General features: G+C 34.4%; 3 non-coding genes across 3 annotated transcripts; all 3 read right to left on the bottom strand.

The window, feature by feature from the left end:
- Positions 1–268: 268 nt before the first annotated feature.
- TRNAN-GUU lies at positions 269–341 on the bottom strand. The gene has a single exon. It is a non-coding gene; the product is annotated as a tRNA-Asn (tRNA).
- Positions 342–7,850: 7,509 nt separating this feature from the next.
- TRNAN-GUU lies at positions 7,851–7,924 on the bottom strand. Its single transcript has one exon. It is a non-coding gene; the product is annotated as a tRNA-Asn (tRNA).
- A 689-nt stretch (positions 7,925–8,613) lies between these two features.
- On the bottom strand, positions 8,614–8,687 carry TRNAS-GCU. The gene has a single exon. It is a non-coding gene; the product is annotated as a tRNA-Ser (tRNA).
- Positions 8,688–9,876: the final 1,189 nt, after the last annotated feature.

Genomic DNA, 9,876 nt, shown 5'->3' with positions numbered 1-9,876 from the left:
GTTGTGACGTGTAACTTAAAATTTTTTTCTCTATCTTATAATATTAAGACAGTCATATAACTAAAAAAGTAAAGTTATCTTTAAAAAAAAAACTTCTATGACATAAAATTTCTAATTTCTGAGCCTTCCATACAAGTTTCTACCCGAGTGTTGCAGTGGATCTAGTAGTATGAGACTTGTGAGTTCAAAAGTCGCTGGTCGCTAGAGAAGCACTTGAACTTGCAGTGGATCTAGTAGTATGAGACTTGTGAGTTCAAAAGTCGCTGGTCGCTAGAGAAGCACTTGAACCTTTGACCTTGTGGTTAACAGCCACACGCTCTAACCAACTAAACTACTCCAGCAAACATTAATAAATATATTTTTTTAAAAAAGAAATAATGAAACCTAATTGCGGCCCAAAGATCACATATTTAATTAAAATCGGAACTAAAATGGACCATTCTACTTTTTTTTTTTTTTTTGTTTTTTTTGTTTTTTTGTTTTTTTGTTTTTTTGTTTTTTTGTTTTTTTTGTTTTTTTAAATGCCCATGATGCTTTACAAGGTAGTATATGTTCTATACTTTCTCAAACATTTTCAAACAAAAAATCTAACCCCCCACCGCGGGTAACTGGGATGTCATTACACTAAATGGTAGTTGGAACAACCAACCAATCTCAATAGGCACATATCTTAATTTGAGGCTTGCCATACACAACCCAACCTTAGCCTTATACACATAATATAATGTGGTAGGATTTACAAAATCAATAAAATTTTGAAGTGCATATTTTTAATTATAATAAGTTCAGTCACTAGTTTCAATTGATGATATATACATACTTATGGAAGTAAATTTTTAAGAGTTCAAATTTCTGACCTTGTTTACAAACTTTAAATCGTTGTGACGTTTAATTTCAAATTTTTTTCTTTTTTGTTTAAAAGCCCATGATGGTTTACAAGGTAACTTTATCAAACATTTTCAAACAAAAAATCTAAAACTGCACCGTGAATCTTGAATACAAGATGAACCATAGAATTCTACTTGATTTTAATTTATGCAGCAAACATGTTCATTAATTAAGTTATTTAATCAACTGTAAATAACTGAACTTGAAAGCATAAAATAAAATAAGAACACAGAGTATTGTTACGCAGTTCGGAGCGCTTCTCCTACGTCTGCGGGGCAACCCACGTTTGCCCAATCCACTATAGATGTTCACCAATGAGTATTACAAGAGGTAAGTACAATTGGCTCTCAGCCTTTACCACTAAAACCCTTCCTAACATCTATTCAGGACTGAACCGTGCATGCCATAGCAATCTTCAAGCGAAGCTTCAGCTGTACCAGGTACTGTCTGTGCAGCTCAGATTTAAACCCTCAATAAATTACATAATAAAAAGAGATTAAAATGATGTCTTTGTGGAATGTCCTTTCTCTTAATATGGCAGTTCTTATTTCGACAATCTTTATAGAAGGAAACCATGCCTTTATATAATAAACTCAAAGTTCCAAACTTTTCCAAAATGAGATGCTATTCATACGCCACTGTCCATTTTCAGCCAATCCTTATTTTTCTCTTCAAAAAATTTCCATCACTCCTTTTTGTTATTTCACATGCAATTCCAACGCCACACATAAATACCATACTGAACCCATTAATCACCAACTCAAATTAACCAAGGCCACTTATTTAATTCTTCAAAACTGAATTGCATTTCGGACCAATTACTTGAAGATTTTCAATTGATCTACCTTCTTGATGGGAGATGGTCCATGGTTCATATGATAATTTCAAAATAAATTCTTATTATTTTGACAATTAAATTAGCCAATATAAAAGGATTTTAATGTGTATCAGTTGTACACTTACAATCTCCCCCTTTGGCAATTTAATTGGCAAAATCTAATAGATCTATACTTTGGGCAACAAACGATAATATATAAATTTTATTAATAATTAGCCCGTAGTATATCTGTTTGACAATGCACTACTAAGTAATTAGAATTTATTGAATTTACCATGACCAGAGAACCATAGTTTCTTCCATATCAGAATTCCTTCAGTGCACTGTACCAGACGTCAAAAACTTATGCAACCACGCCCCCCCTTAGTTATTTACTCGCCCTCAGTGCGTTATTTACTCCCCTCTTTTGCCATTAAATTGACAAAATTCGGTGAACATCATATAGTGGATCAAATTAGCGTGCAGACGGGGTGCCTGAAACTGAGTCGTCGTCAACATCATCAATTTCATTTGTAGTAGCGCCAGTATCAAAGCCCTCATACTTACTTGCTGGCTTAGTTTATCATTTTCCCTCATATCCAATCTTGCATTATATTAATCAGTAACAAATATCATACACCAAGAGGATAAAGCCTTATAAGCAATCCCCTTCCAAAATATTCCTCATAAATAATCTCATCAAGTAGATAATCCAAATAAGGTGATGATTATAAAATGAGACCCTAGAGATTATGATGAGCCAAATAAAACTATAACCAAACGAGATAATACAAAATCTGAGAAATTCCAGTAAGAGAATCCAATGCATCATATAGCCATCATTTGGCTAAATAAAGGCTTTATACTTGGAGAGAGATTAATAACCATAAACTTCATAACCGGAGACTGATATAATAGCAAGTGATTTACCAAAAGAAAATTACCATAAGAGTAGTAGTATCAAAAAGAATACCATATGCAGCAGTCATAGTCAAGCCAATACATCAACCATTTTAACTACTACTCCCACTTTCTTGCTTACCCCCTTATTCCAACAAAAACAACCAGAACATACCAAAACAAAATTCCAACAATTTTACCAAAACAATTTTAACAAATAACATATACGCACAAGTCAAGTTGGAGCAGATTAAGTAGATAAACCATACCAAGTAACAAACATATTCAAGCACAAATTGGTAGCAAATAACACAAAAAACAAACAATTGGGTCACTCAAGAAGACATATTGGTAAATAAAGCAGTAACCACATTCAGGTAAAACATATTCAGCCAGAGATTCAAATAGAGCAAAATCAGGCACATATTCATATAAATCAACTTCAGGCAAAAATTTATAACAGTTAGCGCAATGAGTATACAAGCAAACACAGATACGGTCATGAGTGGACCAACAAAAACACATTCACATAGTAACACAGGAGAATACAAATATTAAACAAATTGTATCAAATTTTCATTTAAGTAACCATAGAGAATTCAAAGATTCAACACAAGAAACATCAATAAAATAACCTAAGCAAAAATAGGTTTATCAGTTCAAAAGCACTCAAAACAACGCAAGTAGAATATTTAGTAAACACATAAGAAATAGTCAAGAACAAAACACAAAGAATCAATCCGCAATTTTGAGTAGTAGGAAATGAAAAATGACTTATTGCAAGAAAATTTAAAAAAATTGGATTAGAGGACAAAACAATCATAGAGAGACACACGCACAAAAAAAGACATAGATGCAATGTGAGAGCATGTAGGAACAGAACCATTAATTCAAAAGATAAATTCTCTGATCCTGAAACAGATTCTGTTACAGATGCAGAATATTACACTGGCAAAGATGAAGAATTGTTAAGATTTGATGAATGCAAGGATATTGAAGTAGAGGGCACCAAATTAGGTAAAGGAACACATAAAAACTCAGCTTTAGACATAGGTAAATTTCCAGGTATTTCACAAGACACATTAGACAATGACACCCTAAAATATTCATGAAATCAACAAAAAGAATTAGAGAGTAATGAACCTGTAGACCTTATCACCAAATATGATGGCAAAATTAATTTTGAAGATAGATGATCTATTGTGGATGCGTGTTGGAATGTCATTGTCATCTTGATCAGTGTCAGATTCTGATTCTGGTTCTGGGTCAGGTTCAGATGGCGTTGGTGATGGCGTAGGTGACTCTGGATCTGGTTCAGGAGTTTCAGGATCAGGAGTTTCAGAACAGTTTGCATCAGGTTCTGTCACTGACTCAGGTTGTGAAACTTCAACAGTATCATTCGGTTGATCATCAATTACAATATTTGTAGACTCCATGATGGTCTTGGTCACTTTGTTGTATACACGATATGCACTGTTGTTCGTTGAATAACCGGGAAAGATCCCCTTGTCGCTTTTTGGTTCAAATTTTGCAACAGGATTTCTATCCTTCAAAATAAAACATCGTGAGCCAAAAATGTGAAAGTATTTAATATTTGGTTTCTTACCTTTCCATAATTCATACGGTGTTTGACTTATGCTTGGCTAAAGATAGACTCGGTTGGGGATGTGACATGCGGTGTTTACAGCTTCTGTCCAGAATTTTTCAGGTAATACTTTGGCGTTGAGCACGACTCGTCCATTTCTTGAATGGTGGTTTTTTCATTCAACGACTCCGTTTTTTTAGGTGTCTTTGGTGCTGAATACTCGTGGGTAATTCCTGATTGATTGCAAAAGGCATCGAACAAGTTGTTGTCGAATTTTCGTCCGTGATCACTTCGAATTCGAATAATAGGTTCATTTATTTCCTTTTGGAGTTTCAGTCCCAGTGTTTTGAAAGCTTCAAGTGCTTCGAATTTTTCCCTGAGAAAGATTACCCACGAAAAATGTGAAAAATCATCAACACATACCAGTATGTATTTCTTACCGCCAAAACTCTCTGTTTGAGTTTGACCAATGAGATCCATGTGGATCAGTTCTAGGCAGTGACTCGTGTTTATGGCATGTTGAGCTGGATGAAATGATTTGGTTTGTTTCCCAGCTTGGCAGGCACCACAAATGGTTGATTCGACTTTCATCTTGGGTAAACCACGAACACCTTCTATCTTCATTAGTTTATCAAGTAGTCTGTAACTCAGATACCCCAGTTTTTAGTGCCATAGCTCAGCTTCATCTATGCTGGTCCTGCAACAGAAGATATGTTAGTTAGAATATAGCAATTGTCAATTGACCTTTTACCTTCCATAACGCATTGATTTGTTTTGTCCAGGACACTGCAGATATTTTTGGTGAAGCGCATGTTTCTAGTTTTGGTCACATAGTTGACTTATACTTATGAGATTTGCGTGAAGTCCATTGACTAGCAATACTTTTTCTAGTTTTGGCAGGCCAACTACATTTAGCGTGCCTATGCCAGTGACCTGACCTTTAATACCGTCACCAAGGGTAACTTCACTTTTCCTTGCATTTACGTTACTTAGGAATTTGGCATTTCCTGTCATGTGACGGGAACACTCGCTGTCAATGTACCATTTCTCTTCTTTTCCTGCACTTTTAGAGTGAAAAGAGACAAACAAAATATAGTCAGTCTTTTAAACCCAAATCTATTTTGTAAAGGGTTGGATGTTCTTGTGCCTGAACTTCTCGATTCTTTGATCCTTGTAGAAGTAGTAGCATTCGGGTCTGGTATGGCTGCGCAACCTGCAATAATGACATACGGGGTTATAGAGTTTGTAATGTAGCTTATTTGATCTTACTATACCATGGGTACGTTTCGTTGAGCTGGATTCAGGAATGTCCTCTGGATCAGGTCCAAACGCTTTGACGAATACCGTTTGATCCTTTGAGTTGCTTCCGGTGAAACCCAAACCATATTTTGCGGATGTTTTTCTTCCAGAATCAAGGATCCTGTCAAGTGTTGAAGTGGTGTCCATCATTTGGATTTGCCGTTTGTATGTGCTTAGCTCCTGCTTCAGGGTCTGTACATCTTGTTTTAGTTTCTCTTCTCGGTCGGCCGCTTCCTTAAGCAGTACATCCCTATCAGCTATTTGAGTTTGATACACTTTTCAAGCATTTGTTACAATCTCTATCTCACTAGCTAGTTTACGATTTGCTTTTTGTAGGGCTTCCCATTTGGGATACAACTTATTAAACTCAACTTCAAAAGATAAAGCATTTAGTTCTAAGTCTTCCGCGGAGACATATTTACCACCCTCTGAGTCAGCTCCTTCAACAGATTCTGAACAGCCAGCAACACGTGCAGTAAATGCAACAAAGTTACCCGAGATTTCATCTACATCAGATCCAGTTGTTTCAGTGTCAGGCTCGTCGTCTCTCCAGGTAATGGCTGACATAGACTTCTTGTGTCTAAGATAGGTGCACACTCTGCTTGTACATATCCTAAGCCTTCACATTCATAGCACTTGATTCCTTTATTGTTATGTTTTTCTTTGGACTGTCTTGGACGTGAGATAGACTGCTTGGAGTTTGACAAACCTGTCCTGCGACCAGTTTTGGACGATGTTGCTCCTCTTTGTGGATTTCTGTTGCGTGAATTTGTTGATACCTGTTTCAAAATTTTAGAGAACTGTTTAGTCAAAAAAAAAAACTGTATCATCGCCTGGTTCGTCTGAATCAGATACAACATTATTTCCTTCAGCGGCAAAAGCTACATTTTTTTTTTTGTTTTTTCCTTTTCGTGTGTTCAGTTAAAATTTCCATTTCATAGGTTCTAAGATTTTCCATTAATTGAGTAACCGTTTTGTTCTCCCCGCCGTCGTATTCCTGAATAGCCGTGACTTTCATTCTGAACCTCGGTGGTAAGGACCTCAGAATTTTTTTAACAAGTTTTGCTTGTGGAAAAGGTTCACCGAGGACCATCGCACGATTCACCAGTTCCTGTACGCGTGTGTGAAAGTTCGTGATGGTCTCATCCTCATTCATCCGAGGCTCTTCAAAGTTGGACTGGACTAGTTGCAGCTTTGATTGTTTCACTGACGTAGTTCCTTCGTAAGTTTACTCAAGAGCCTCCCACTCAAAAGTTGAAACTAAAATGGACCATTCTACTTATTATTTTTTTTTTTTAAATGCCCATGATGGTTTACAAGGTAGTATATGTTCTATACTTTCTCAAACATTTTCAAACAAAAAATCTAAAATTGCACCGTGAATCTTAAATACAAGATGAACCTTAGAATTCTACTTGATTTTAATTTATGCAACAAACGTGTTCATTAATTAGGTTATTTAATCAAATGTAAATAACTGAACTTGAAAGCATAAAATAAAATAAGAACACAGAGAATTAACCGTGCATGCCATAGCAATCTTCAAGCGAAGCTTCAGCTGTACCAGGTACTGTCTGTGCAACTCAGATTTAAACCCTCAAGAAATAATATAATAAAAAGAGATTAAAATGATGGCTTTGTAGAATGTCCTTTCTCTTAATATGGCAGTTCTTAATTCGGCAATCTTTGTAGAAGGAAACCATGCCTTTATATAATAAACTCAAAGTTCCAAAATGAGATGCTATTCATACGCCAATGTCCATTTTCAACCAATCCTTATTTTTCTCTTCAAAAAAATTCCATCACTCCTTTTTGTTATTTCACATGCAATTCCAACGCCACACATAAATACCATGCTGAACCCATCAATTACCAACTCTAATAAACCAAGGCCACTTATTTAATTCTTCAAAACTGAATTGCATTTCGGACCAATTACTTGAAGATTTCCAATTGATCTACCTTCTTGATGGGAGATGGTCCATGGTTCATATGATAATTTCAAAATAAATTCTTATTATTTTGACAATTAAATTAGCCAATATAAAAGGGTTTTAATGTGTATCACTTGTACTCTTACAAAATCTAAGCCCCCACTGCGGGTAACGGGGATGTCATTACACTAAATGGTAGTTGGCACAATCAACCAATCTCAATAGCCACATATCTCAGTTTGAGGCTCACCATACACAACCCAACCTTAGCCTTATAGACATAATATAATGTGTTAAGTTTTACAACATCAATACAAAATTTGAAGTGTATATTTATAATAATTTTGAAGAGTTCAAATTTCTAATTTGTGAGCCTTCCATACAAGCTAGAACTAGTATGAGACTTGCGAGTTCAAATGTCGTTAGTCGCTAGAGGAAAAACTTGAACCTTTAACCTTGTGGTTAACAGCCACATGCTCTAACCAACTGAGCTACTTCAGCAAACAATAAAAAATATATTATTTTTTAAAAAGAAATAATGGAACCTAATTATGGCACTAAGATCACATATTTAATTAAAGTCGGAACTAAAATGGACCATTATTCTTATTTTTTTTTAAATGCCCATGATGATTTACAAGGTAGTATATGTTATATACTTTCTCAAACATTTTCAAACAAAAAATCTAAGCCCCCACCAAGGGTAACTGGGATGTCATTACACTAAATGGTAGTTGGCACAATCAACCAATCTAAATAGCCACATATCTTAATTTGAGGCTCAGCATACACATCCAAACCTTAGCCTTATACACATAATATAATGTGGTAAGTTTTGCAACATCACTAAAAATTTGAAGAGTATATTTATAATTATAATAAGTTTAGTCACTAGTTTCAATTGATGATATATACATACTTATGGAAGTAAATTTTGAAGAGTTCAAATTTATGGCCTTGTTTACAAACTTTAAATCGTAGTGACGTGTAATTTGAATTTTTTTCACTATCTTATAATATGACAACAGTTATATAACTAAAAAAGTAAAATTATCTATAAAAAAAAAACTTCTATGACATAAAATTTCAAATTTGTGAGCCTTCCATACAAGCTAGACTCCAAGTTTCTGCTCGAGTGTTGTTGCAATGGAACTATTAGTATGAGACTTGTGAGTTCAAATGTCGCAAGTCGCTAGAGGAAGGACTTGAACCTTTAACCTTGTGGTTAGCAGTCACACGCTCTAACAAATTGAGCTACTCCAGCAAACATTAAAAAATATATATATTTTTAAAAAAGAAATAATGAAACCTAATTGCGACCCTAATTAAGATCACATATTTAATTAAAGTTGGAACTAAAATTGACCAATATTCTTTTTTTTTTTTAAAGTCCCATGATGATTTACAAGGTAGTATATGTTCTATACTTTCTCAAACATTTTCAAATAAAAAATCTAAGCTCCCACCGCGGGTAATTGGAATGTCATTACACTAAATGGTAGTTGGCACAATCAACCAATCTCAATAGCCACATATCTTAATTTGAGGCTCACCATACACAACCCAACCTTAGCCTTATACACATAATATAATGTGGTAACTTTTACAACATCAATAAAAAATTGTAGTGTATATTTATAATTATAATAAGTTTAGTCACTAGTTTCAATTGAAGATATATACATACTTATGGAAGTAAATTTTGAAGAGTTCAAATTTATGTCCTTGTTTACAAACTTTAAATCGTAGTGACGTGTAATTTGAATTTTTTTCACTATCTTATAATATCACAACAGTTATATAACTAAAAAAGTAAAATTATCGTTAAAAAAAAATTTCTATGACATAAAATTTCTAATTTTTAAGCCTTCAATAGAAGCTAGACTTCAAGTTTCTGCCCGGGTGTTGCAGTGGAACTAGTAGTATGAGACTTGTGAGTTCAACCTTGTGGTTAACAGCCACACGCTCTAACCAACTGAGCTAGTCCAGCAAACATTAAAAAATATATTATTTTTTAAAAAGAAATAATGAAACCTAATTGCGGCCCGAAGATCACATATTTAATTAAAGTCGGAACTAAAATGGACCATTCTACTACTTCTTCTTCTTCTTCTTTTTTTTTTTTTTTTTTTTTTTTTTTTTTTTTTTTTTTTTTTTTTAAATGCCCATGATGCTTTACAAGGAAGTATATGTTCTATACTTTCTCAAACATTTTCAAACAAAAAATCTAAAATTGCACCGTGAATCTTGAATACATGATGAACCTTAGTTATTTACTCCCCCTCAGTGCATTATTTACTCCCCCTTTTTGCCATTAAATTGACAAAATTCGGTGAACATCATATAGTGGATCAAATTAGCGTGCAGACGGGGTGCCTGAAACTGAGTCGTCGTCAACATCATCAATTTCATTGGTAGTAGCGCTAGTATCAAAGCCCTCATACTTACTTGCT

This window comes from Ipomoea nil, unplaced genomic scaffold (assembly GCF_001879475.1).
Source record: "Ipomoea nil cultivar Tokyo-kokei standard unplaced genomic scaffold, Asagao_1.1 scaffold0164, whole genome shotgun sequence".
In the NCBI taxonomy this organism is placed as follows: Eukaryota; Viridiplantae; Streptophyta; class Magnoliopsida; order Solanales; family Convolvulaceae; genus Ipomoea; species Ipomoea nil.
The sequence above is the reverse complement of the archived record's forward strand: the minus strand, read 5'-3'. Positions and strand labels throughout refer to the sequence as shown.